Raw genomic sequence first — 23,228 nt, 5'->3', positions numbered from 1 at the left:
AGAAATATTGGGAAAAAAGAAATATTGGTAGTATTTAAAATACAGAAGTGAGACTCATTAGGAAAAGATCCCGTGGTTCCAAGGGGTTGTCGGGAGGGTAGGTATTAATCAGAGAACAGCAAGTTTGAGTTATACAAGATGAATAGGGTCCTAGAGGTCTACCATACAGCTTGGAGCCTATAGTTAGCAATACTGTAGGTAAAATTTTGCTGAAAGGGTAGATCTTATGGGAAGTATTCTTATTACAAACAATAATAACAATTGAGAGAGCAGCAGTAAACTTTGGGAGGTGATGGATATGTTTATAGATTGTGGTGATGGTTTCATGGGTGTATATGTCCTAACTCATTAGGTCACACACATTAAATATGTATCACTTTTTGTATGTCAATCATGCTTCAGCAAAGTGGTGTAAAATAAGAAAAGACCCTGATGGGTTGGGAGGTATTACATGTCTTTTAAAGTACAATGGTCAAATACTGTCATTTATATCTCTAGGGATAAAAAAAAAAAAGCTAAAGTTGTGCAGCAGGCTATAATGTGTGAATTGGATGTGGTAGTGCCATATAAATAAAATGGCAGAGATCTAATCTGTAAAAAAATAGGTGTGAATCAAAGGGGCTACAGAATCCAAATGGGAAATGCAGCAAATGCTTTTTACTGTCACTTTAGCACAGCACTGGATTAGCACACGTTTCTCTTATTCCACTTGGCTGTCGCCCACTAAATGAGAATAACATACATTTTACATCAGAAGGAAAGTGCCAAAATATTGAGAGCTTCTTTTATTACATCAACCCTCAGCTCATGGTCTCCATTATTCAGCCTTTTATAGTTCCTTGCAAAGAGATTTTATCCAGAGTACACTACCTATAAATGCAGAGGGCATGCAGCCTTCAGCTTGGAAAAGTTACGCACGGTGTCCTAATTGACTTGGATCCTTGAGACTATCCACATTAGTTGCTAATTAACTTTTTAAAAATAAAAAAAAAAAGAGGAAGAAAAGAAAACTACCTTCGGCTTAAAAAAAAAACAACCCACAAAAACCAAAACCGAATCGACACTTTATGTTCAGTCTAAAATCAAGAACGCACTTTTAACCTTTCACCTTCTGACTCTGCTGTGTAAGGGCCAGGTCAGCCTCCAACAGGAACTCTTCCAAGTGACTGGTATTTTTTATTGGTTTTCGGTATACGATGCTGAAGCACTTTATTGTCCAAAAGTAATTATATTTATTTAAGACTGTTACTAGACGAGGGAAAATAAATATCCAGTGGGCCTTTATAAAGTTTTAATATAACTTTCTGTAAAATATTAAAAAGCATACTTATCTACCACTTTTCCTACTCTTTTTAGCTTGCCAGTCACATAAGAAATATGTGTCCTTTCCATGTATGTGCACTAAAAATTCTTATGGTGCTGAAACAACAACAACCACCCAACAGTTGTATGTTGACACTATTTTCCAAGATTTTTAAGAAAAGAATGTTCTCTTCCTTTGATCATCAATTACTCTTTCTTGCTCTCCTAAGAGTATATCAGGCCTGGATGCAGCTAGATCAGACTTTTTATTTAATTGCTTTAGTGAAAACCAAAAAGTGCTTTCATAAGAATAAAAAAAAGTATCCTATTTTCTTAGTGCTAATGTGATATTGATCACTTATAGTAATTTCTCTGTTCCTCAGTTTCCCCATCTATAAAACAAGAGTAATAATAGTGCCTATGCTATAGGGACGCAGAGAAGATTGAATGTGCTAATGTATAAAGACTTAGAGCCCTGCCTGGCATGTGATGAGCACTCTGTGTATAGGCGGTTATTTTTCCAAAGGAAACAATTATCTTGTATTTTGTTGTCCAGCAATACTGAGCCTGTAGTTGCCTATAGATACCACACTGCTTGATGGCTTCAATAATGCTCTTTCCTCCACTTGGAATGACCTTATTTACTTTGTGTGTCTATCCAAGTCTGATTCATCTTGAGAAACGCTATTCAGCTTAAACATCACCTCTTCTGGGAAGGCTTCCTGGATACCCTTCTCCCATCTCATGTCAAGATTCTGGATCTCTTCCCACTGGGCTCTCTCTTTACTTTGAGTCTACAGTTTATTTCTGTCTGCCTTCTTAAAGCTAGGGATTATGTCTTATTCATTTCCATAGCCCTCTCGCCAAGAACCAGGACTGCCTGTTTCCTAGTAGGTTTTCATGCTTATAAAATAGAAGTATTGCTCCAGTAACATAATGTTCCGATGAGGGAAACAGAAGTAAATTAGATGCCATATATTAAAAAAAAAAGAAAAGGATTTCAGAATGCCTAGAATTACTAATCAGGACAATAAAAGCTGGAGATATGCAAAACATTTCACTCACCTTTAAAATCAACTCATTTACTCAACAGTATTGATCACCTTCTCTGTGACTAGTCCTGCTCTAGGTTTTTAGAGTACAGAAATGGGAAAGAAAATTTTAAAAAAATGCCTACTCTCATGAGCTTATGTCCTAGAAGGAGGGAGTCAGGCACTAGACAATAAATGCAAACTAAAAGTAAATTATGTCATGAATGAGAAGATGACAAAGGCTATGGGGAAAAAGGAGAAGGTGGAGAAAAGGCTTAGGAAGACCAGGGGTGCTGGTTGGGGGAATAGGCTGTGAAGCAAGAGGAGGAGCAGTGGGCAGGGGTAAGGTGATCAAAATTGGCCTCATTAGGAAGGTAAAATCTGAGCAAACATTTGAAAGAAGTGAGAGAGTTAGTAAGTACATATCTGTGGAAGAGAGTTGCAGAGGTAGGCCCTGAGGTAGGTACATGCTTGGCCTGTTCAGGGAGGCCTGTGTGGTTGGAGTGGAGCCACAGGAGGACAGAGGAGGCAACAAGATCAGAGACGTGACAGGCACCGCAGCAGAAGGCCGATGACTTTTAACTTTTAAGAAAACCGAGTTTAAAAGGCTCAACTGTTATTTTGAAGAATGAAATACCTCTGCAAACATTGTATTGTATTAGAAAAGTCACCTACAACAGTCAGAGGAATCTGGAGAAAGACAGAGAAACTCAGGCACCAAGGCTAAGGAGACAAGGCAGAGAAAAGCAAAATTTAATATGCCTTGCTTCTGTTATCTTTTTATTAGGCCTGCAGGAAACTTTTGTTCATAGGGAACCTTGTGGAGTTGCCTGCTGCTGCAATTTTTATCCTTGAGGCCTAATGTCTTGAAAAATAAGGGAAAAAGTCAAGCATAAATTGGAGGCTCTCACAGTCATACTTCAAAATTATCCAGGCCAGGGAAAATGCCTATGAGCCCAGGGATATTTCTGATTTTCATCACAGGCCTGTCAGCAGTTCATACAATGCCAGCATTTGGATAAGAATAATGGACAAATAATTCCTCTTTAACTTTGGGATCTATTTATATTGTAGAGACTTGTGCAACTCTAATAATATCGCATAATAAATGATTTCATTCATTTATTCAACAATATTTATTAAGTGCCTACTATGTGCCAGGCAAGGGAGATGGCAGTGAATAAAATAGTCAAAAATTCCCTTTCCTCGCAGAGTCAATCAAAGATTGTCCAAAGTATACATGTCAGATGGTGGCAAGGGCTCTGGAGAAAAATAAAGCAGGCTTAGGGCAAGTGCCAAAAGCAGGGGAGTTGGGAAGATTGCTGTTTTATACAAAGCAGTCAAAGAAGGCCTCTCTGATTAAGTGACATTTGGCAGACACTTGAACAAAGTTGGAGAACAACTGTTAGGATATCTGGGTGAAGAGAATTCCAGGCAGATAAAAGCTAGTGCGAAAGACTGAGGCTGGAGAGTCTGTGAATGAACAATGCTTTATGGTTTACTGATCACTTTCACATCCTTCTCTTATGTCATCCTCACCAGATCCTTGGAACACAGAGAAGACAAGTATTGTTTTCTCCTTTTTACCGATGAATAAACAGAGGGAGCAGCAGTGGTTTGGTCAAGAAGTGCAAAAAAGTGGTGGTGAGAAAACCAGGACCCAAGTCATTCCTAGATCAATGCTTGTCCACCCACTGGCCCCATGATACCTTGAGGAAGCCTTCTATCCTCTGATGGACCCTCAGAAATAGGGAAGTCACGAGTGACGTATGTGTTCACGGGATGGTGTGTGGGGACAGGGTCCTGGAATTGACATCCCTCCGAATCCCAGAATGCTCGTATTTGCTCCTGATCCAGCATGAACGACACGAATGGACACCGGGTGACAGATCTCTGTCTGCAAGGAATACTCTGTTTACGACACTTTCTGGAGTTTCTTCTCCCAGGATCTGACTTCCCAGAATGCCTGGGACTGCAAATGCCCCTCCCTTCAGGGGAAATCTGACCTCTCACCCGCAGGAGTGTGGTCTCCCTCTCTGACCCCACCAGGGCCATCGCGTTCAGATCACACTATTCCCGTGGTGGTACGGTTCCCAGGCTCTGGGGGATTGGGCCTTAAATAACACCACATGTTGGACATGACCGGACAGCCAAGCTTCAGCTTTGCCCAGCCTGGCCCGACTCTCTTTTTATGGTAGTTTTTCCTGCATGAAGTAAAGGTTATGCCTGCACAGGCCTCCTGCAGCTTTATCCGCCTCAGTTCCCCAGCTCCTGTCAGCAACTACTCAGACAGGAACACACACACATACCTCCACAAGAAAAAGCAACAGTGCATAGGCTCTGTCACAACTGCGCACGGCCCTGTGCATTTCAAGCTGTTCATATATATGAACTCTAATGACGGCTTCTCACGTGTATGAGTACATACACATGCCACATATACATATGCATGCACACCCATGTACGCAAATAAGTGCCTAAGCACATCTTATTGACAGAGTTTTCATTATTGTTCTTATGATTGACATGGTGAGTGACTGATTTGTGTGAAGGACTGTTTCAGATTACAAAATTCAGTCTTAAAAAGAAGAATTCTTGGACCACTTGCATTTGACTAGGGAATAAGGATATCAAAAATAGCAAAAACTCCCTACAATGGACTTTGGCCGCCTGGCTTCCTGCCCTCCTCTTGCTCTGGGCTGTTTGACTCCTTAGATTGATTTATAAATCAGTTTTGCAACAATGATTCCTACAGTCTCCCTGGTGAGGCTTTGGCTGCTTCTTCTTCGTATCTTTTAAATTTATTTATACATAAACAAACGTTTTATATATAAATCAAAGTCGCTGGTTTCAGAGGACAAGTCCTACAACATGGTAATCAGCGCATCCTAATGTTCTCAGATCTCGGTTTCTGTCAGTGGGTCAGAATATTTTTCTTTGTTTTCTTCCTGCCCTTTGCTTCTGTTTTTACTGATATATGGTGAATTTAACCCAAATAATTTTATAAAGCACAAAGAAGAGTTGTACTTGTGGGACAATTTAGTTGGTCAGATGAATATGGATGGGAAGGTGATGGATGAGGAGAATAAGTCTTCAAGCGGACCCACACCATACCAATTTTCCTCCTCAAATTATCTGTTTGGATTCTTATCAAATATCCAATCTAAACTAGACACAGCTGTAAAACTGAGTTGTGGACACTGAACTCTCTCCTCAGAGATTTCACATACTATAACAATGTGATATCTAAAGAATTTAATTTTTTCCGAAGTTTACTATTTGTCCATTCTGAATGAAACATAGTGATCACGTAACTTTAGCTTTTTGGGCTTCCTTGATTAGTATTTAGGAAGGCATTTATTATTATACAGAGCATAACAAATGCATCCTACCTCTGGGAAAACTCCTTCTAAAATTTTAGACCCCTTCCTTCTATGTGCTATGTAATGATTTTTTCCTGGACTTTAGGAGATAAGGGACGTTTTGACAGATGTGTATATTACCAGGCATTACTACTAGTAATACATTGACTAGTAGTAGTGCATTTACTACTCTGTTTTACCTCCAAGTCTTTGGTCATAGATGTTGAATGAAGAAATCCCACGGTGACTAGGTATGATTTAAAAGTCTTAGGTGGAAGGTGGTTCAAGTAATGACCGAGCAAAACACTGAACACAGGGCCCTGATTGTTTCCTAAGTGCAATGTTTATTGGGCAGCTGTTTATCAGCTGGCAAAGGCGGCACTTATTCAATACGGGTGCTTTAGTCTAGCTAAGAGGAAAGAAAAGACTAGAAGATCAAGGATACAAATGAAAAACAAACATGGAAAGCTGCAAAGTTAAGAACACCGAGAGGAGGAAGCCACAAGGGAACTGGATTATATTTCAGAGTTAAAAAAAATAATAATAATTTACAATCTGTCTTGTAAATTAATTCCACACTTAATTTTTGAAATTCCTTCTTATTTTTCCAGACTTGAGCCAATAGGAGGGAGATGAAATGTTATAGGGAAGTGGCAGCCAGGCATATAGTGGTAAACTAGTTTACTTTCACGATTTCCTTTCATATGTAGATGCAGCCCTGCCTTTTCCTTTGTCATTGCTTATAAAGATCTAAGCTTCCTTCCTAAGGCATCATCTTTTATTAATCAGCTTATCCACAACAGAGTCCAAGAGACTGGAACTGGGTTCAGACAGATGTTGATAAATGTCTTAAGTTTCTTATAAACTAAATCAAGGCCAGCCATGTTGTATTAATCAGTTACCCTTTATATATACTTTGTCCTCTGTATATTGTATCACACTTTATATGCCATCCTGTTTATACTGCCCATCCTGATTCAACTCAGTTTGGTTAGCCTCTATCTGGCGATTGTTTATGTTTTTACATATACTTAATGGCCAATATAAACAGCCCTTTACAGATGCATAGTCAGCAAAACATTAGGTGTTAGTGAAGAAAATGACCATCAAGTGTTTATGAATTATGTTTTTTAACCTACTGACCAAGATAATATTAAAATGGTCAAAAACATGCTGGTGGAAATATCTATGAACTTACCTTTCAGTATCCCTTATGCCAAGGACATACTGAACGAACATATCACTAGTAATGAAGCCTCACATGGCCTGGTTTTGTCCTGTATCTTTTAAGGAATTCTTACTGGAGGCTCCAAAACTGTAAATACAAATGGCTATCCAAGTAGGTCATTTTCCTGACCATAGCTATAGTGGTTATATTAGTTCAGGGCATATTATAAAGATCCTATGTAATAAAAGCCTAATATGCAAATTGGCTGAACAGCAGAACAACCAGTTGGTGGGGTGGTGAGGCTGGTGAGCGGGCGGCACCAGGCCAGCCAAGGCAGGTGCCAGTAGGCAGAGAGAGGGGACGGCGATTGGGGGATGGCAGCGACTGGTGGTGGCGGCGGGGCGATTGGGGGTTGGGGCTGGCTGCTCACCAGCTGGCGCCGTCCACTGATCAGTCTGTGCATCACCTCCTGCAGAGGGAGGCCCAACTGGCTCCTGGTCTGCGAGAGGGCCTAGGCCAGGCTGAGGGACCACCCCGAGTGCACAAATTTTTGTGCACTGGGCCTCTAGTAAGAAAATAATTAAGCAAGAAGAATGAAATTACCACTATAGAATAAATCATGTACAGCAACAAATAACTTTTAGGTATAAACTATGGTGTCAGCCTAGTGTTAATTTCTTCATCAAAACCTAGGGTAAACATATGATTTCACTCACACGTGGAATATAAACCAGATAGTGACAAATAAACAAGTAAAACAAACTCATGGACACATACAACAGAAGGGTGATTGCCAGAGGGAAATTGATGGGGTGGGGTGGGGTGGGGAAAGAGGGTAGAAGGGTCAAGTATATAGTGATGGAGGAAGACTAGATATTGGGTGGTGAACACGCAATGCAACATTACAGATGATGTATTACAGAATTGTACACTTGAAATTTACATAATGTTATATTAACTAATGTCACCCCAATAATAATAATAATAATAATCCTATATAATGAAAGGCTAATATGCAAATTGACTGAACGGCATAACGACCGGTCGCTATAACATGCACTGACCACCAGGGGGCAGACGCTCAACACAGGAGCTGCCCCCTGGTGGTCAGTGTGCTCCCACAGGGGGAGCGCCGCACAACCAGAAGTTGGGTTCATGGCTGGCGAGCCTTTCCTGCCTCCACTGCAGCACTAAGGATGTCCAGGGAGCAGGCCTCAGTCGGACATCCTCTGAGGGCTCCTGGATTGTGAGAGGGCACAGGCTGGGCTGAGGGACCTCCCGCCGCACCCCCCCCCCCCAGTGCATGAATTTCGTACACCAGGCTTCTAGGAATAATAATAATAAACTAAGGTAAAGTTCTTAACTAGAAGCAAATTTCCTGCCTGCTCTAATTGATGCCTTTGCATTCTTCAATTGCCCCAACTTTGGGTCTTGTAGATGCATTTTCCACACGTGTAGCCCACTTTGTTGCATTCTGTCATCCATCTGGTAGCAGAATTGTTTCTGATTATACAGAAAGCTTCACGGGCTGCATTTGCTTCATGTTCAGGGTTTACGAAATCAGCCTTCTACCACAAATACCCAGGGTTCTAAGCTTGCATAGCTTTGTCATTTTTATTTTGGTGCCCAGTTTCTATCTCTGAGTGCGGGCAATGCAGACAGTGCAGACATTGTGAGAGCTCCCCTCCCCTCTCTCCTTTCCCCTGCACTCTCTGTTATGTGATCTTTCATCTGCACTGTGCTGTGAGGCGTTTTCTGTAACCTCTTTGATTTTGGATGGGATTAAAACACATTTTGGGTTAAGAAGTGCCTGAAAAACACGACCCATTACTTCAGTGCCTGTTTCTCTTTGGTTGTGTCTCCTGATTTCCTGATACAAAATTACCATTACAAAGAAACTCTCTGCCCCAGTCGGGCACTGGACATATCAGGCAGGGAAGGCAGGGACCACTATTTTGCTTAAGTGCATGCACAGGCTTTGCAAATTTTCCAGAGAGATGCCCTCAAAGTAAACATATGTAATTCTCACAGCATAAAAATAGCTCCTGAGTAAGCAAGCTGGCATAAAGACTAGACACTAAAAAATAAACCTTTTCTCATTTTTTTATATTTATAACATGTCAATGGGAAGTGATCATTTATAGAATGCTACATAAAGTGTATGCCTTTATGCTTGCTATTAGATTTTAGATATAATATGGTAGATAAGAAAATAATTTCAGCAAATAACACTTTAGAATTTTACAAAATAGATATTTATGTAACAGTCTTTAAAATGATAACCTGCTTTAATCCTATTTATCTCTAACCTGAGATAAGTATTTTCAGAATGTTTTAAAATTGATGAATTTTTATGAGCATGAATTTTTTAGACTTGGACATAATTTGCATACAATAAAATGTATGGAATTTGTTTCCAGTTTGAAGACAATTGGACAATTGTATCCACCTGAGTAACCACCACCCAAAACAAGTTATAGAACATTTCCAGCACCCTATAAAATTCCCACGTGGCCCCTTCCGCTCAGTTCCCCTCAAGCAACCACTTTCTGACTGCTATCTCTTTAGCGTAGTGTTGCCTGGCTTGGGCTTCATATAAATGATTTACACAGTCTGGCTTTTTTCACTGAACAGTGTTTGTTAGCTTCAGCCATGTTTTCCTTGGTACGTCTGATTGCTTTTTGTGTTCAAAAATATTGTCAAAAATATTACAAATTGCTGGATCAAAAATCACCGAGGAATTGGCAAGTATAAACTAATAACTTCCTGCCCTAACTCACAGCCCAGCCTGTGAGTTTCCTGTTTGATGCTTGCGCGATCTGAAACTCTGCCTTTGTGGGAACATCTCCAATACAGGAACCCATCATTTCATCTAAAGTACCATGAGTACTTTTCAAAAATTGTAGGTACACTATTTAAGTTGTCCTGATATGAGAAATGATCCTTCGTAGTTTTAATGTGTGGAAAGGGCTATAGTGGAGAAGGGAGGGAGTTTTCTCAACCGACCATTTCACTCCAGGTTTACTTTCATCTCTGAGTTTGAATCTCCGCAGCCCTATAAGAGCGACTCTTCTAATTGCTCTCTTCCTGTTAATTGTTTGCAAGTCCCAATCATAGTTCTATGAGGATAGATTTCTGTATTCTTAAGAAAGATTACATAAAAATTCGTCAATTTTACATGTTTTCTGTCTTCTTTCTTATTTTACTAAGTTGCAGAAGTTATTTTGCAGTCTGATCTATGTCCAAGTCAGCCTCTGGGTTGTGCCTAATCTCTCACATGCTCAGTAAGATACTTTATGTTTTGTTTCCTTGAGTAGGGCCTTTTGGGAAATTTCTCAAGGCCGAGAGGCTGAAGAAAGAGGCCTGCAAGTCCAGAATGATGTCAAGAGTTTATTAAGGGAATTTATGGATAAGAAGCAGCATCCCGGCAGCAGCAACATGTATATATCTGCACCCAAAGAGAAACGGGACTTGTTCTATAGAGCCAAGTGCCATGTGCTGGCACAAGTGGCTTGTAGCCACATGGCACATGCTTGTTACGAGCTATATAATCCAAAGTCGTGAAACACCTAATAGGCCCACTTACCTAGGCAGGAATATTCCTTTTAGGTGACACAGGTTCACCCCTCCTGGGTGAAGTCATGGTCAGCTTGCTTCATAAGATGGTGTCAGTCACATTAAAAACCCTCTCATAGGTATCCTATATAATAAAAGGCTAATATGCAAATTGACTTAATAGCAGAACATCTGGTCGCTGTGACACACACTGACTACCAGGGGGCAGATGCTCAATGCAGGAGCTACCCCGTGGTGGTCAGTGCACTCCCACAGGGGGAGCGCTGCTCAGCCAGAAGCCAGGCTAAGGACCCCTCGGGGGATGTCTGACTGCCCACTCCCATAAGCTAGCAGTCAGACATCCCCTGAGGGGTCCCGGACTGTGAGAGGGTGCAGGCCGAGCTGAGGGACCACCCCCCTCCTCCCCAGTGCATGAATGACATGCACTGGGCTTCTAGTTTAGTATATACGGGACTCAGTACTATCTGTAGTTTCAGGCATCCAGTGGGGGTCTTGGAACATATCCCCCATGGATAAGGGGGGCTACTACACTAACGTAAATCCTAAAAGCAAAATGGCATAAAGTGAACTTTATAAAAGTGAGGGATACCTGTATCACTCCTTCCCACCAGGCGGAGTTAGTCCCTCCTTTTTTCCTGCCCATATTATGTACTCTTACAGGTTTACAAATTGGTAGGCATAGCTCTTTAATACTTCTATTTGTTTACCAATTTTGGAAGGTCTAGACCAGTGATGGCGAATCTTTTGAGCTTGGTGTGTCAGCATTTTGAAAAATCCTAACGTAACTCTGGTGCCGTGTCACATACAGAAATTTTTTGATATTTGCAACCATAGTAAAACAAAGATTTATATTTTTTATATTTATTTTATATATTTAAATTCCATTTAACAAAGAAAAATCAACCAAAAACATGAGTTCCCGTGTCATAGGTTCGCCATCACTGGTCTAGTCTCTAAGATTCTGTAAAATAGTGTTTTTATCTTAGTAGTCTTTACTCTAGTAGGTGCTATGCTCAATAAATATTTGTAGACGTGAAATAAAATTATGAGATAACTCAATGGGAGAAATACTCATCCGGCCTCCTTTCTTATTTGATCTCTAGAACAGTGTGAAGTTTTTCAGACGCGCCAGGCCTCCTCATGCCACGGAGCCACTCCAGCTGCTGCTTCCTCGGCCAGGAATGCTTTTCTCTCCCTTCTCTATAAGTTCAACTCCCCATTTTCCTGTAGGCTCATCCCAGCAGCTCCTCCCTGGAAAGCCTAAAGGGACCATCACAGATTAGATGAAGAAGGCCCCTAGGGGCTTCCACAGCAGTCCTTGTTCACCACAGTTAAAGCAGGCTTCCTTAGTTGTAAATGTCTGTTCACTTACACCCTGCACTGTGGATGAGGGAACAGAATGTATCGTTTTTGGTTTTGTCTTTGTGTTCTCACTGACATGCAATGGCACCGAGTGAATAAATACTTCTTAAGAAATCTCGACTTAAATGACCATGGAATAAGACTTTGAATTAGATAGAATTAACTACTTGATGATCTGGAGACTAAAACCAGTCCCTTCCTTACAGATGGATCATACTGGGTGGGTTACACTGCTTGCAACAGAGAGGTTGAAGTCCACCCTGAGCCATCTGAGGTTCTGTGACGCACTGGGTTCTAAGCTGAAGGAGTGCCTCCATTTGGAACAGAGACAGACAGTCACTGTAGTAGAGGCAAAAGGGAATATGGAAAACCATAGGCTGACTCTTAGAACATCTGCTGAGGAGTGACAGGTGACACTTCCACTCGGCTCTCACAAGGACATACCTGAGCTCAACAAGGAGGAATGCAAAGTCCTCCCTGAACGACTGGCACCACATAGAGGAAAATAATAAGATCCACTATACAGTAGGTTTCTCATTCTGAGTATGAACTAATTTTAAGGTCAGGTTTATTGTTTTTTAATGTACATTTATTTTTTTCCCTCTTCTGGCCAATATGGAGTAATAGGGACCAGATTTATCTTCCTTTTTAAAAAATATTTAAAGAACCAGACAAAATATATTGGACAATAGTTTTCAAGATGTTGGACATCAGATAAGGAAGAACAAATCCCTTTGATATAGGAAACAAATTAGCTGAGCCCCTGATTGCCCTAGTTTACTGGAATGAGGGGTTTCCATGCTGTGATGCAGGGAGACAGGCAGAGGCTGACCGACTTCCTGAGTTGAGGAGATGAAATTGAGAATCTGAAAAGACAAGGGGGCTTCAGCTCATAGGGCAGAGTATTAGAGAAGAAAGAGAATTTCAGAGGTCTGCTGAGGATTGCCTTTGAGGATTAAGCAAAGTACATGCAGGTGAGGAAACTGTCCAAGACCAGGGAAAGAATTGCTTAAAGAATGAGAGGGAACAGTGCCTAAAGCTCATTCAGGACAGGAATAGTGCCTGCTCCCATTTGTCTGACTGGAAAAACTAGCAATTTATGGGACACTGGGTAGAGTATTCAGAAAGTTATTGCTTCAACAGTGCAGAGTAACTTACTCCAGAAGAAATGTTGCTGTGCCCTCACAAATCTTAAAAGACCGAAGAGAATTAAACTGTTTCTACCTCTCAAAACAAAGCTGAAGAATATTTATAGAAATTTAAAAATATCCAGCACCCAACAAGATAACATTCACAAAATCTGACATTCATTAAAAAACTTCCAGGCATGATGCCCTGGCTAATGTGGCTCAGTTGGTTAGAGCATCATCCCATACACCAAAAGGTTGTGGGTTCAATTCCTGACCAGGGTTTTGGATTTGATCCCTGGTTGGGGCATGTATGGGAGGCAACCAATCAATGTTACTTTCTCACATTGATGCTTCTTCTCTCTCTCCCTCCCTCTGCCTCTAAAAAAAATCAATAAAAACATATCCTCGGGTGAGGGTTAAAAAAAAATTCCAGGCATGAAAAGAAACAGAACACTATGACTATATTATATAAGAAGAAAGATCTCAAAACAGTAACTGGTTTTTAATTTAAAAAACTAGAAAAGAAGAAAAAAGTTAAATTTGAAGTAAGCAAAAATTTTAAAATAATAAAGATCAGAGTATAAGTTAATGAAATAGAAAACAGAAAGAGAAAATCATTGAAATCAAAAGCTGATTCTATTTGGTAGAGATAATCACTGCAAAAAAAAAACCTGGTTCTATAAAAAGATAAAATTAATAAGCCTATCTAGGCAGATCTATTTGGAAGAAAAAGAGGAAGCACAAATTACGAATATCAGAAATGAAAGAGTTGTCAATACTACAGACTACAGATATTAGAAGGATTAGAATAAAATATTATGAAAAACTTTCAACCAATATATTTGACAACTTATATAAAGTGGCCAAATTCTTGAAAAACAAAAATACCAATGCTAACTCAAAAGAAAAATAGTCTAAATAGCCTTATATGTATTGGTGAAATTGACTTTGTAGTTAAACATATTTATTTCACAAAGAAAACTCCAAGCCCAGACGACTTTACTTCTAATTTCTGCAAACATCTACACTAATAAAAGAGAAAAATGGTAATTGGTGTACAGCGCTACCCTTTTCATTGGCTAATCAGGGCTATATGCAAATTAACTGCCAACTAAGATGGCAGTAAACTGCCAACAAAGATGATGGCTAATTTGCATATTGCAGGCACAATGCAGGGAGGCGAAAGGGAAAGCAGGAAGAAGCCCCCTGCCACTGACAGTGATCGGAAACACAGGGGGGAGGTAAGAGCTGGGAGGAAGGGCAAAGGCGGCCTTGGGGCCGCCTTTGCCCTGCCCCCCAGCCATGATAGGAGAATCAGGCGCCTTTGCCGCCCTGGCCAGTGATAGCAGGAAGTAGGGGTGGAGCCAGTGATGGGAGCTGGGCACGGTCGAAGCTGGCAGTCCTGGGAGCTAGGGGTCCCTTGCCTGGGCCTAAAGCGGAGCCCATGATTGCGGGGTCGCTGCAGCTGCAGGTCCCTGCTGCCCGGGCCGGACGCCTAGGCCAGAGGCGTTAGGCCTGGGCAGGGGCAGAGCCTGCAACCGTGGGGAGGTGGGGGTCCCCTGCACAGGCCTGACACCTCTGTCAGAGGCCTCAGGCCTGGTCAAGGGGCTGATCCGGTGACTGGTGATCGGAGGGTGATGAGGGTCAACTCCTCTGGCCGAGGCATCAGGCCTGGGCGGGGGGCTGGGGGTCCCCTGCCCAGGCCTGATGCCTGGGCCAGAGGCATCAGGCCTGGGTGGGGGGCGGAGCCAGGGATTGGGGGGATATGATGGTCCCCTTGCCCAGGCCTGAAGCCTGGATCAGAGGCGTCAGGCTTGGGCGGGGGGTGGGGCAAGTGATCAGAGGGAGATGGGGGTCCCCTGCCCAGGCATGGTTCCTGGGCCAGAGGCCTCAGGCCTGGGTGGGGGCAGGAGCCAGTGATCGGGGGGAGATGGGGGTCCCCTGTCCAAGCCTGACACCTCTGGTGGAGGTATCAGGCCTGGGCAAGGGGCCGATCAGGCGATCGGAGGGTGATGGGGGTCTATGCCTCTGGCCGAGGCATCAGGCCTGGGCAAGGGGCAGAGCCAGCAATCGGAGGGGTCTGGGGGTCCCCTGCCCAGGCCTGACGCCTGGGCCAGAGGCATCAGGCCTGGGCTGGGGGCAGAACCAGTGATGGGGGGAAATGAGGATCCCCTGCCCAGGCCTGACGCCTCTGTCAGAGGCATCAGGCCTGGGCAAGGGGCCTTCCTGCGATTGGAGGGTGATAGGGGTCAACGCCTGAGGGCTCCCAGTATGTGAGAGGGGGCAGGCTGGGCTGAGGGACACTCCCCCCACACACACCCAATGCATGAATTTCGTGCACCGGGCCCCTAGTTTAATTAAAAATAAGCCACTCAATCTTTCTGAACCTCAGTTTCCTCATCCAAAAAATGTTAGTAATAACAGTGTCTGCCCCATAAGAATATTGTAGAGTAAATGAAATGGGCATGGAAAGTGCTCAGCAAAGCTTGGTACATAGAAAGTGCTCAGTAGATATTATCTCTGCCTTGACCTTCTCCCAAATAAGAACACAATTTAGTCCCATTTACCTGGTAATCAGACTTCCAGCAACCTCAGTTTTAGGTAGCAACTTGTAAACCTGAAGGTAATTTAAGCAAAGGTGTCAGGGAGCTTTTGTGTTACCAGGGAAAAGTGTTAAGGAGCACACGCCTGTTATTCACAGGAGCCTTACCTAAGGCCCATTGGCTGAAAAGGATGTCTGAAATATTTAATGTAGAGACAAATACTATTATAGTGCAATAAAGTAGCAGATGTTCAGAATTAAAGCATTTAAGTGAAGGCATTTTAAAGATCATCTACTCTCTCTCTCTCTCTCTCGCTCTCTCTCTCTCTCTCTCTCTCTCTCTCTCTATATATATATATATATATATATATATATATATATATATATACTGGAATATGAACAACCTTCCAGGCCACAGCTACTCTTTGTGAACCAGGACTGGACCTCCAGTTATCCTGCCCCCGCGTTCCAGAGGCCTTCCCACACACACTTCTGCCTTCACATACCATAATAATTCTGGATTGGAATGCTTAAGAAGTCAAGGACCTGAGTAATGCAATTTAAATAATTCTCCACTAAAGAGATCGAAATTAAAGAAAAATCTGTTTCTGTTGAGAGGCTGCATTATCCAGGGAACTGACTTCTCTGAAACAATTTGTTCCCTGATGCTGATGAATAAATGAGTCATCATTGCTCAATAGTTTATTTACAAATGAATCTATAGGAGCATAAAATTTAAAACTGTTCTCGATTAGTTATTATTTCATGTTTACTCACTCAAGTATTAAATCTTCCACAATCATGAATTTCCTTTGGGAACAAATCTCTGGTTTTGATAGGTCCCATTATTGAAAAGTTTTTATTGATATTTGACCTACAGTGTTTTTTTTTCCTTTCCTTACTTTTATCCCATTTATCCTACTTATCCTGTTCAGATCAGGCCACATCATTTCCTCCAAGTGCTTATGCTTTTCATATATGTTATGACTCATCCAAATTATCATTTAGTCAGGCTTTCCATGTGCACACTTTAGTGTTTTTATGGACCGTATTCTCTTTACTGGGATAAATCCCTTGTAATGAGATGCAGTGCTCCGGGCATACTAATATTACCATACTTTTATAGAGAGGGGCGAACTTTCCTGTGCCTTTGTTATTAAGTGTAATATGTAGAGCCTACATTTAACAAACAAACAAAAAACAAAAGCCTTGAGTTTTTCCTTTCACATTATATAGAACACTTCTGCCAACATTTAGCATACACATTTCTATGTTTTTTTCCTGTTTATTAGATACCAATGATCAATAGGCTTTATTTTTTAGATTCTATTTAACCAAATAAATGAGTTGATGCATTTGTCAGTATTCCTATTTAATGTCTTTTGTTACTTTTCATTTCCTCATCTGTTAACTGGAAATGATTCTTGCCTTTTATGATTTTGTGCACATAGTAAACAACACACACCAAGAGGCCAGCATAATACTTTGCACAAGGCAGGTGCTTAATCATTAGCCCTCACCCCCCATTGTTCCCAGTTTTGCTTCCACCAGTGCCGTTTCCTGCCTTAAACATTCCTCATGCTACCTGGTCTATGCTCTTATCCCCTGAGGCTTAGTGTTGATTGACGCTGCAGCTCTTTCTTTAGCATCTTCCCTTGATCATGTCATGATTTCCTTTTGTTTACAGACTTTCAGCCCCATTTTCCAACCCAGTGCAGCTTCTCTGATACAACCAGATTTAAATTCACTTTGTCAGTAAGATCTCAGGAGACTGTATCATGTCCTTTACTAAAATTCCAATATAACATCTGCTTAATCTTACAGTAAAAGCCAAAAAAGAAGCATTGAATTTGTATAGTTTGACTTGGGTGTTTTTCAAACTTTGGTTCTATACTGCTGATAAGTTGGTGTTCTCTTGAAAACTCAAGAGAAATATAAAAAAAAGAAAAGAAAAGAAATGCCAGCAGTCACATTACAGAGATAAAGCTCTTGACATTTGGGTGTGTTTTGCTCACAAATATTTTATCCAAGCTGAATATATGAAACTATGTGCATATCCCTTTTCTTATAAAACAATACAGTAAATATTAATGAGTACTATTTTGTGTTTTCATTTTTTACCTTACTTTTTTACATATAGTTAACAAATATTTAACCTCCTAAATGCAACATAAATTTAAATCATAATTCAACAGCCAATGTAAGCACATACTGTAGCTCAGGGGACTTCAAAAGAATCAGGACATCATTATAGATTTTAAACAAATATGATTTGGGGGTTTTATTTTCAAAAATTTCTGCTTTTCATTAGGGGCTGTCTTTGAAACTCATCATTACATCCTAATGATTCTCATTCTCTCCAGTGCCATTCTCTTGTTATAAATCTTCAAATGGTAATAAGTAATAGAAAATCCAAAATTAGATGACATAAGGGACAATTTTGTTTTCATTGTCTGTCCATGAACTAACTTGCACTAATTTTCTCTACTTCGAATGCCAAAGACCGTCTTAATCTTGCAGCAACAACCCATCCATATTTTGGTTTGGCTTTAATCTTCACCTCACTTCCTTACCCCACCCCCCAATGTTTTGTTAACGAGTTTTTGTTATGTTGAGCATGATTGTTCATCATTGATAGAAAGTTTTTCTAATATTTTTTATACTTTCAGTAAATTCCAGTTAGATTGACTAAATACAGATGCTGCGTCTCTTTTATGACTCACCAAATTGGCTTATGTATAAATCTGAACCATTCTTGAGCAGCTAAATGATTAGCTCAGGAATGATTAGCAAGCTCAAGGAGAGATGGGGAGTTCTAATGTGCCGAGAGTGCCTACATTATTGCAGCTTTAGATGTCTGCTTGCAGGGGAAGAAGGCTGTTCCACTTTGCCTCAGTTGTACTTCCTCAGGCAGATGCCTGTTGAGACATTCATTGCCACGTATTTGAGCACTTCACTGTTGCACCCCTTCCTGTCAGACAGTGTTGCACCCACGCTTCTTGATGTTCCCATTCCAGCTGGGAGGAACCTACCAGGCTTTGGGATTCAGGGGCACAGTGACTGGCTTTTGCTTTTTTTCTGCATCCCCAGCATCTGACCCAATGCCTGCCACCTAAGCAACATTTGAAATGAAATGCACAATAAGAGATGGTAAACTCATTCCATACCCTTCTCCTTCATTCCTGACAAATCACTTCGAATGATTAACCTAGACATTTTACCAAAAGATCAGTGTTGTAATTAAACTTGGGAGGTAGTCGGCCTAGATTCTTTTCCCAGTTCCACCACTGATTTGTTTTGTGGACTTGGAGAGGTGGCGAAACAGCCTCAAATTTTCCATCTATAAAATGGAAGAATCAACATAGTTAAAAAGTCCATATTACCCAAAGCAATATACAGAGTTAATGCAATCCCCATCAAAATCCCAAAGACACTTTTTAAAGAAATAGAATAAAAATTCATCAAATTTGTATGGAACCACAAAAGACCCTGAATAGCCAAGGCAAGCCTGAGAAAAAAAGGAGCTAAGCCAGATGTATCACACTCCCTGACTTCAAATTATGCTACAAAACTACAATAATCAAAACAGCATGGTATTAGCAGAAATACAGACACACAGACCAATAGAACATAATTGAAAGCACAGGAATAAACTCACATGTATAAGGGAAAATAATTTTTTCATCAATGATCCAAAAGTATACAATGGAGAAAGGAAAGCCTCTTCAATACATGGTGTTGGGAAAATATGAAAGCCACATGCAAAAAAATAAACAAATAAAAATGAAGCTAGACTACTGTTTGTCCCATATACAAAAATAATGGATCAAAATGGATCAAAGACTTAAATATAAGACCTGAAACAATAAACCACATAAAAGAAAACATAGGTTCTAAAAATATGCACCTTGGTCTTAGAGAAGATTTTATGAACTTGACTCCAAAAGCAAGGGAAGTAAAGGTAAAAATAAATAATTGGGACTATATCAAACTAAAAAGCTTCTACAGAGCAAAAGAAACTGCCAAAAAACAAAAAGGCAACCCACAGAGTGGGAGAAGATAATTTGCAAACCACAGGTCTAAGAGCTCATACAATTCAACACCAAGCTAACAAATAATCCATTTAAAAAATGGACAGAGGACCTGACCAGACATTTCTCCTAAGAAGACATACAATAGCCAACAGATAGATGAAAAGATGCCCAGCTTCACTAGCTACTAGGAAAATGCATATCAAAACTACAATGAGACTCCATCTCACACCTATTAGAATGGCCATTATCAACAAGACAACGAATAACAAGTGTTGGAGCAGTTGTGGAGAAAAAGGAGCCCTCATTCACTGCTAGTGGGAATGTAAACTGGTACAGCCACTATAGAAAACAGTGTAGAGGCTCCTAAAAAAATTAAGAATAAAGTTAACATATGATCCAGTAACCCCTCTTCTGGGTATCTATCCCCCAAATTTGAAAACATTTATTTGCAAAAATATATGCACCCCTATGTTCATTGCGGCATTATTCACAGTGGCCAAGACATGAAGACAACTGAAGTGTCCTTCGATAGATGACTGGTAAAGATGTGGTTTCTATATACAATGGAATACTACTCAGCCATAAGGTTTGATTCTTGGGAAACAAGATTTGATTATTAAGGTGCTTTTCCAAAGACCTTGACTCTGATGAGTGAGTAATGAAGATTGCTAAGCATCTCGTCTTTCTGTATTTCATACAGGTTGCTCTGTTAGGACCATGCAGAAATGACGAGGCTTTGTTTCTCTAATAATCATTCAATTGCACTGTAAGTCTTAAAAAATAGTGAGTTAATTAGTATATATTTGCTCTTATGCATTTTTAAAAAGTCTCAATTGTCATTTAAAAAGTTAACTTTGACTCTCCCATTTGGGTTTAATTCCCCTGAAATTAAAAGTGAGCTTTTTCTTTCTTCTTTTTTTCAGATGGAATTGCACATAAAATCGGTAAGCGGTTTCCCTTTATCACTCACAATTGTCTTTTTTTTTTTTCTGACATAAATTTATGAGGTCTTTATATCCACTCTGTTTTCTTTCCTTTTTCCTTATAGTTCCTCTTCCAACAGTGTTTGCTTTTTACCAGTCCCTGAAGAATTTCTGTTGTCATCATTTAACATTTGAATGGCAATAATATTTTACAAAATGCTTTACAATGGCTTTTTACAAGTCATTCTCAAGCCTTCATAGTCCAGCATAGAACTTTGCTATTATTTGTAAGCACATAGACATTCCCCCTGACTCGGCATTTTCCAGTAGATTTTGAAATCTCTCATTGAAAATTATATTTAGTTTTAAGCTGCACAGACTTTGAATACATTAATTGTAGGAGCCCTAAAACTTTCTTGTGGTTTTTTGTTCTTATATAGGAAATGCCATTTTAGATCAAAAGGAAAGTATTTTATTTTGCCTCTTAAGGCTTTCTGAAACATACAAGAATATGGAGTAATTTAATGCACACAATATTGAACCTGGACATTTTTCAATAGTAGATGAGATAAAAACTACAGTAGTCTTAAGAAATGTGAGTTATTGGAATACATATTTAAAACTTTAGACCCATTTATGTATAGGATTTTAAAATAGCATCTTTTTAAAAGAGATTCTTTGTGTCTCTACAGTTAACAGAAATTCTGATATGTATCACCACTCAGTTGAGGAATTTCATATGAATGTTGATTTATTGATGTACGTTATTTTAAGAGTATATACATGCTTCTTCCCTTCCTGTTCCCAGATAGTCCCCAGAAGAGTGAGGCTTTGAAGCTATTTTCCCAAATACCCAAACGCTCTCAAGTTGTGTAAGATTTAGTCACTGACTATAATTTCAGACAATCTATATGTGATTTTTTAAAAGAAACCACAACTAATGCCCAGAGAGCTTTCCACACTAGCACATTGGCAGCCCCCTTAGAGAAACTTGGAGGAGGATCAGGGGTGTTGGAATGTTTGCCTTTGGGAATGTCTTTATACTCCAATATCTAAGGAGACTACGTTTCCTCTCACAGCTTCTTTAAATCCCACACATAAGAAAAAAAGAGTGAAGATGAATAGTTTTTTTCTCCTTGATAATATTTTTGACTTTTGGGTTATCTTGGGCTTATTTTTCAATTGCTTTACTGTACTTTAACTTATTCACAGGATTCATTTCCCCAGGGCAGCGCCTCCCAAACTTAAGGAGTCATATACTAGTATAAAATGACTATATTCACACAGTACACCAGAGTCAACAGAGAGGGTTTGGGAGGTTTCAGAATGAAACTTGGTGAAAAAATATTATATACACAGGTTAAGAAAAGCAAAACACAAATGTTAGGGAAGATATTATTTATTGAATTTGTATACAACTTCCAAATAAATAATTTCAAATTCTTACATGAGAAACTGGAGGTTACTTTAGTGTATGTGATATTTTACTTTGAAGTTTTATGACTTGACTGGCTAAGCATATATCCCAATCAAGATTTCTCTCCTGGCAAGGAAAGAGGGAAATGAAGAAAAGTAGGGGAAATTGAGGTAGTCTTTTTTTAAAACAAAAAAAACAAAAAAAACAAAAAAAAAAAACCTCTCATAACACATAGAAATTCTATTTCTCTACAATCATTTTCATTACATGTGGCCAAGGTAAAATGATTTCTGTACATAATTAGTGCCATGATCAGAGAAATGCTGATAGCCTGAGGCTCTAAGTTAGCCCTCTGAATACTCTGAAGGAGGGGAAATTATTCTTTCAATACATTTTTATGGAGCTGAGATGATCTCTTCATATTTTTGATAAAAGTTATCCATGGATAACTTTGTTCACAGGAGTAGGAGGTAGCAAATAGCAAAAATGTATTTATCACTTTTTCTCCATTGGAAAGACTCCTTTATATCTACTGAGCAGAATTCAAATAATTAAACATAAATGACATATTAATGTATTATTTTATAAAACAAAAAATCTTTTATTGAACTTATTTGGGTTACATTGGTTAATAAAACTATATAGGTTTCAAGTATACAGTTCTATAATACATCATCTGTATGTTCTAGTGTGTGTTCACCATCCAAAGTGAAGTCTCCTTCCTTCACCATTTATCTCCCCTTTAGTTCTCTTACCTACCCTCACCTTCCTTTCCCTCTGGTAATCACCATAGCTATGTCTATAAGTTGATTTTTCTTTTGTTTTGTTTTGTTTTTGCTTAATCCCTTCACCTATTTCACCCAGTCCCCCCAACCCACCTCCCCTCTGACAGCTGTCAGTCTTTTCTCTGGATCTCTGAGTCTGTTTCTACTCTGATTATTTTGTTCATTAGATTCCACACACAGTAGAAATTAAGTCATATGGTATTTGTTTTTCTCTGACTAGTTCATTTCACTTAGCCTCTAGGTCAGTGATGGCGAACCTTTTGAGTTCGGCGTGTCAGCATTTTGAAAAACCCTAACTTAACTCTGGTGCCGTGTCACATATAGAAATTTTTGATATTTGCAACCATAGTAAAACAAAGATTTATATTTTTGATATTTATTTTATATATTTAAATGCCATGTAACAAAGAAAAATCAACCAAAAAAATGAATTCGCGTGTCACCTCTGACATGCGTGTCATAGTTTCGCCATCACTGCTCTAGGTCCATCCATGCTGTCAAAGAAGATAAGATTTCCAACTTTTTTCACGGCCAAGTAGTGTAAATGTACCACAGCTTATATTGTGTAAATATACCACAGCTTCTGTATCCACCCA

Source organism: Myotis nattereri, assembly GCF_964212035.1.
Source record: "Myotis nattereri genome assembly, chromosome: 6".
NCBI lineage: Eukaryota > Metazoa > Chordata > Mammalia > Chiroptera > Vespertilionidae > Myotis > Myotis nattereri.
Note: the sequence above shows the minus strand (reverse complement) of the source record.